The sequence below is a fragment of the Aphis gossypii genome, unplaced genomic scaffold, assembly GCF_020184175.1.
Source record: "Aphis gossypii isolate Hap1 unplaced genomic scaffold, ASM2018417v2 Contig00007, whole genome shotgun sequence".
In the NCBI taxonomy this organism is placed as follows: domain Eukaryota; kingdom Metazoa; phylum Arthropoda; class Insecta; order Hemiptera; family Aphididae; genus Aphis; species Aphis gossypii.
The window spans coordinates 223,422-229,941 of record NW_026082986.1 but is presented as its reverse complement, the minus strand read 5'-3'; the positions used below and the strand labels follow the sequence as shown (position 1 = coordinate 229,941).

General features: G+C 23.7%; 1 long non-coding RNA gene across 1 annotated transcript; it reads left to right on the top strand.

The window, feature by feature from the left end:
• The first annotated feature begins 5,112 nt into the window (after window positions 1-5,112).
• Window positions 5,113-5,627, top strand: LOC126552977 (uncharacterized). Its single transcript, XR_007606421.1, has 2 exons — window positions 5,113-5,412; window positions 5,478-5,627. It is a non-coding gene; the product is annotated as an uncharacterized LOC126552977 (long non-coding RNA).
• The last annotated feature ends 893 nt before the right edge of the window (window positions 5,628-6,520 follow it).

Here is a 6,520-nt window from a genome sequence, read left to right as displayed (position 1 = left end):
TTAACGTTAAGAACGCTAATCATTAAAATTTATTGTTTACAAATACCTAATCAACTTTTTCTAAAAGTCTAAACTTTAAAGTAAAATCTTAAGTTAAGTTAATCTTAATTCAGTTAAAACGGAGTAAATTTATTATTTTATTATTATTATTATATCTAGGTCACATACATAGTAATGAACTCGTAAATTTAAATTGTTGTAAATTATAATAGACAATACATATTTTATTAAGAACGTATTTCTTACTATTCCTTTATTTTGTACACTAACAGCTCATAATGGTTTAGTCAATTATACGTTAGTTTTAACCGAATTATTAAATCAATAAATACTCACTTCGTTTTTTTGTAATCAAAACTATCGTATATTACTTAGAATGATAAATCAAAAAAGTAAAAAAATAATCGATTAACTAGTTTTAACTACAATTAAGTATAATAGATAATATTATGTATGATAGGTATTATCATTATTTATATACCATATTATTACTTAACAAATTAACAGAAGAAGTTTAAGTTACTACAATGTATTCCATAACTAGTTAATAGTTAAGTTAAAATATTCAAAAAAGCCTTTGTTAACTGTTGATTGTATACTATACGCTATATACATACAATGTATTAAATCACTAAAACACACAACATACATTTATGTGACTAATAGAAATTTAATCTAGTACTATAGTAGTACTTAGTTTGGAATATTTTTTGGTCAAAATGTTATTATTTCATGACATATTATGTAATTTAAAAAAATATTTTATCCTTGTGACCAGTGATTACCGTAGTCAGCGTGACACAAAATAATAAATCCATAGGTAAGTTAGATATTCATTACAATATTTATTGTATTTATACAATAGAAATATTTCTAACGGTTAAACTATAATGTTTTTAAAATCTATATTTAACATTGAAACGTTTAATAGAAAGGAAACCATTTCTAGTGAAGTTAATTTTATGATTTATTTTCAAACTCTCTCAGTTGTACACGTAAAATTTTATCCATTGTAAAATAATAATAATAAATATGTAATATATACTTACTTATATGCGTGTAGGTACACGTCATGTTCTTCATAAGTCTTAAAACAATACGAGTGTGTAGTGTTGAATTATAAAATATTCTATTGCAACATTATTTGTATACGAAAAAATACATTTATTCATCTACATGCATATAATAATGTACAATATTTTGATAGTCTCAGTAATTTAATTGACACATCTTAACACAAACGTCGTATGCACCACATGACCATGATGATATATGATTGACCCTATTATTATTACAATTTAATAGTTATACCTAACCTAGCGGCTAGCTGTAATAGTTATAACGCCTACCACCATCTTCGTCATCGAAACGAGCACTATATTTTATTTTATTCTCAGCAAATAAACGAGGTTTACCTATAATAAAATACGTACAAGTATATACAGAGTGATTCGTCAAGCATGCTTAACCGTATTTTTTTCTTAAATAATGCTGTTACTAAAAATCGAATTTTTGAAATTTTTAAGACCACTATTTTCGAATACTTATTTATTTTAGGTGTTTTGTGGTGATACAAGCTTCTGTTTAATAATTGAAGTTTTATTACCTTGTGCAAACAATATTGAAATCCTATTAAATCCTTCAATTTTTAAATCCCAATTAAATCAAAATATTATATTAAATAAAAAACAGTCGTTAACTCTTATTAGTTATTACTTATTACATAAATCATTTTAATTGCTCTTTTTTTTATTAGTTATTACTCATCTTAATAGCCTAATAGCCACATGTGATGTAAAAAATAAAGTTTACCCCTCTTAGACGTTCAAAAACATAAATGTTATCAATAATATGGGGACATCGATTAAATAGACTTATGCTTCATATGCATTCATAGGAGTATTAAATAATTTCTGCAAAAGAAATTGTATTCAAGTCTTTAGAAAAAAGTTCACAAGAAATTTAGAGTTTTAATATTATATTTATATAAGAAATTAAAAGATTAAGTTCAAACAGCGAGTAAAATATGTATATTATACATTGTGTAATGTTATTTTTTCTTTCTTAGTATTATTATTATTTTTTTTTTAATTTTAAATACTTAATTTTTTATACTAGTTTATTGTATTTAAATAAAGATTAATTTAGAATTAGCTTTAAAATCATCACTAAAATATTTTATTTTTGTGTTAATAGTAATTTATTTTATTTTAGATGTGTAAGTACTAAGTACAATGATACATTTTATGATACAATATTGTATAATACTATTTTCTTTAGTTATCTATACACGTTTAGTAGAATTTAAAAGGCCAACCTTTGAAGTAAAAGTTTGATTTTAATTACAAAAATAGTCTGCAATAAATCAGTACTATATATAAAAATGCATTATTGTTTAAATTTATTTAAATTTTATTATTCATTCATATATTTTAATTTAGTTTTTTAAACAAGTAGAAAAATCTAAAATCGACGCTTATTAAAATTCATATATACAATCTAAAATTAAATAATCTTATAAGTATCGACTGTAAACCATGTTAATAAAAACAAGACAACATAAAAAATTAAGAAAATTAAGAATGATGTATTTTATTATGTACCATTAGAGCTAGATGTATGCAAAAATTTGATCAAATTTAATTCTGTTAAAATATTTAACTTTTTAACTTTTTTGTGGCTCCTAGTTATATTATATGATTCGTTTCATGATAATAATATTTAATTTAAATTATAAAAATCCTATGTTAATTTTTGAAAATTTAAATATTTATTTAATTAAAATCTGTCTATTCTGAGCAGTCAAATCATTGTTTTTTAGCTGACATTTTAACAAACACATATGCAGTTCTATGTCAAACTGTTAATTGGTTAGTCATTGCATAATATTATATTGTTCAATTGTTGTATGCCTCAATGTATGTATAAAAGTATAATGTTTGGCTAAATATTATTATTTTTAGTAGAAGATAAAAAATGTATATAAATTATTGGTGGACAACCATGGCAACCATTAAACTTCTGTTACAATTTTTCGTTACATTGAATTTACCAATTCACTCTAGACTCATTTTTTTACAAGTGGCGCGTAAAAATGTTAACACATAACAAATGATCGAGTTGTAATAATAAAAATATAGTGAGTATAATATATCTGTATAAAAAATTGGTTTTTTTAAAATTATATGTGTAAAAAAATAAAAATAATTACAAAAATGTTAGTAGTTTTGAAGTATATATTATTGTATTTTTATAAATGTATTACCTACTTGGTATACATAATTGTGAAGACTAAACAGGTACCTATAACCATATTATTTTTTTTTTTATTTTTTTTTTATTTTCAAGTATCTATAGTTAATTTTAAACTAAATAATTTTGATTTTGTTAAATTAAAACTAGATTAGAAAATAAATTCCCTTTTTCAAACTAAGGTAAACGCACAATTATACATGCTGGGCATTCATCAGGGTCATATTGAACATAAGCAACGCAATATTATAATTTATAATAATATTATTACATAATTATTTTGAGAAAAAGGTTGTGCTTACTCTGTATCGTTGTTACTAATAACATTATTATAATAACATTCATATTTTATATATACATATATATAATATATATATTCAAAATAAATTTATATATAGTGATTTATATTTAAATCACTCTGTATTTATATTATATAGTTTCATATAACATATCATCAGCAACCGCTAATGTTTTTTTTTTTACCAACGGATAAGGATAACATATCATCGCATATTATAACATACTGATGAGCGATGGTACATACGTATAGACTCGCTATTACGAAACAAAATACGGTTTTATGGTTAATATCATTGCTACCATTATTTGTAGGACTTCAATCTTTTTAAAATATTAAATTTATTATTAATAAATAATAGTAATAATTGCAAAAAAAAATAGTAATAATATTATAACATTATACGTAATATTAACAATTATGTATGTGAAAGGATGCAGGGAATAAAATTATAATTACAAAAATACTCAATAGAGTAAAAATTAAGTAAACCAACCTGAATTTTATTTATTAAATTCATTTTTATACTAGTTCACAATTAATTTTATTATATAGATACCACTTAAATAGATCATAATATTTTCAAATACTTTAATTTTTTTTACCTTTTAAGAAGTACCTTATGAATTTGTTTTCAAACGAGATTACGAGAACCATCCATTTATTTTAAACTTTTAAGCAGTTATGCATAAAAAAAAATTGCTTATTTTATAAATTAAACTTCGAATAAGTAGTTTCTAAATTATTAAAGTTTATGTAATAATATAGTCGGTGATAATTACCTTATAAGATATATGAGCTAAGGAGGCTGTAATGAAATTAAAATCATTATAACTAATTGTTGTTTATAAATTCATAATATATTAATATTTTATATTATGTTTGTTGTATTAAAAAAAAAAAAATACCTGATAAATGGAGGCCCTTAAGTTTTTGGTCCAAATTTTAGAGTACACACATTGCTCACATTACACTAATTTTCTGATGTAATAATTTAATGATAAATTTAAACAAGAAAATTAATTTTTTTATTTGTACTTTTTGTGTAGGTAATTTGGCTTTTACATTGATGGAGTGGTATTCATGTAGGTTTTTTTTTATATATTGACCCATATTTAAAAGTATTATTATTATTGTTGTTAATGTTATTATACTTAAAAAACACAAAAACAATCAAATATAAAAAATAACAGTGAAAAAAATTAATTAAACTAAAAAAATATGAACCAATAAGTTCTTACACATTACGTAATACAAACAATTTTTTTTATTACGTATCTAATACTAATTTGTAATATGTTATTATATTTTTTCTTGTCTATAGGTAGTTTTTTTTTTTTAGTTTTTTATTCATACTAAATTAATAAATATAACTGTGGAAGCAACTTAAAATTATTCAAGGTCATTATTATCTGTATATGTAATCTTTAAAATGTTTTACACATATCACGAGTATTGCTTTTTAAATAATACAGTACATAGAAATAATAATAAATAACAAATATAATTTTTATTTATTACAGTTTTTATAAATTCAGTAACTTATTTTTAAAGCACTCATATTAAGTTCATCCAATGAATTGCATTTTTTTAGTTTTTGCACACACTTTTTTTCAGATGATAATAATTGGTTGGAGCCTAGATTTATTAACTTAAAATCATTACATACTTCGATATTTTTTGGTGTTATCATGTTTAACTTACCTTTATCAACTATTTCATGTGTGATATTGCTACGAGACATATAAGTTTGTTGATTCAAATTAATTTGTTCAAGCGACAACTGTGCGGCTTGTTTTTTTGCAATTTTCTTGGCATGATCTTTGCTCATAGATTTATAGGTACCAGCAGAACACATTATGGTAAATAAATGTTCCTTATTATTGTCTTCGTCCTAAATATCTTGACAATATTCATATTCTTTTAGATTCCAAGTACGAGTTACGCATAACTCTTGAAGTTTACCGATGTAATTGATGGATTGTGCCAATTTAACAGTACTCTCTAGACATGGTGGATTTGTTGAGTTCAGTAAATAGTCATCTATTTCAGAAATAAATGTCAGCTTGTCCAAAAATCTGTTCGCTGCGTCTTTAGTTTATTTGGAAATAGATCTACCACGGAAAGCGTATTGCACTGATTTACCGTGTTTAGTCATAATGTCGTTAAGCCTGTAAACAGCCGATGAAATATTAATATTTATTGTAATTTTAATTGTAATCCATCAGGTTCGGCCATCGCATCCATATGCTGCTGCAGTGGTTCAGATATTATTTTTATTTCTCAAATAACTGTTTCTGCGAGCGAGTCACGTGTCATGCGCGGATACTGTTCTATCGTAAATAGTACAATCCTTACCGAGAAAACAAAATATTGCTATTTAAGATAGATAATGATAAATGTGCGTTTTAAGGTTATAATTGTTTAAAAATAAATTTAAGATGAATATTTAACAAACAATCAACCTGTTTGAGGGCAAAACTTATACACATTACCGTAGGAATAATAGTATAATATAATACTTCGTTAATATAACGATTGCGCTATCGTGATAGTAACGTGATCTGTCCGGCTGGCCGTTGATGAATTTGAAAAATAATACAAAATATTATTATTGTGATCACCAGTGCTGTGGATGTAGTAAAATAAAACTACTAAATAAGCGTGCATTCGTCTGTTTTTGATATTATCGTATAGTATATACTAATACAGTAGTGGTAATTTGTAGCACCTATATTTTAGTTCCTTCTGTATCCCCCGCAAATCCGCTAGTCCTTAGTCAATGGTTGTATCAAAAATCGTACGCCAATTATTTCGATGCCAAAAAAATTGATAGACAAAATCTATACACTTCATCGCTTCAGAGTATATATAAAAAAATACTGCACATATTTAATGTGAGTTAAAATTTCACACAACTTATACACAATATTTTATTTACATAATAAATATACTATTATAATAATTATA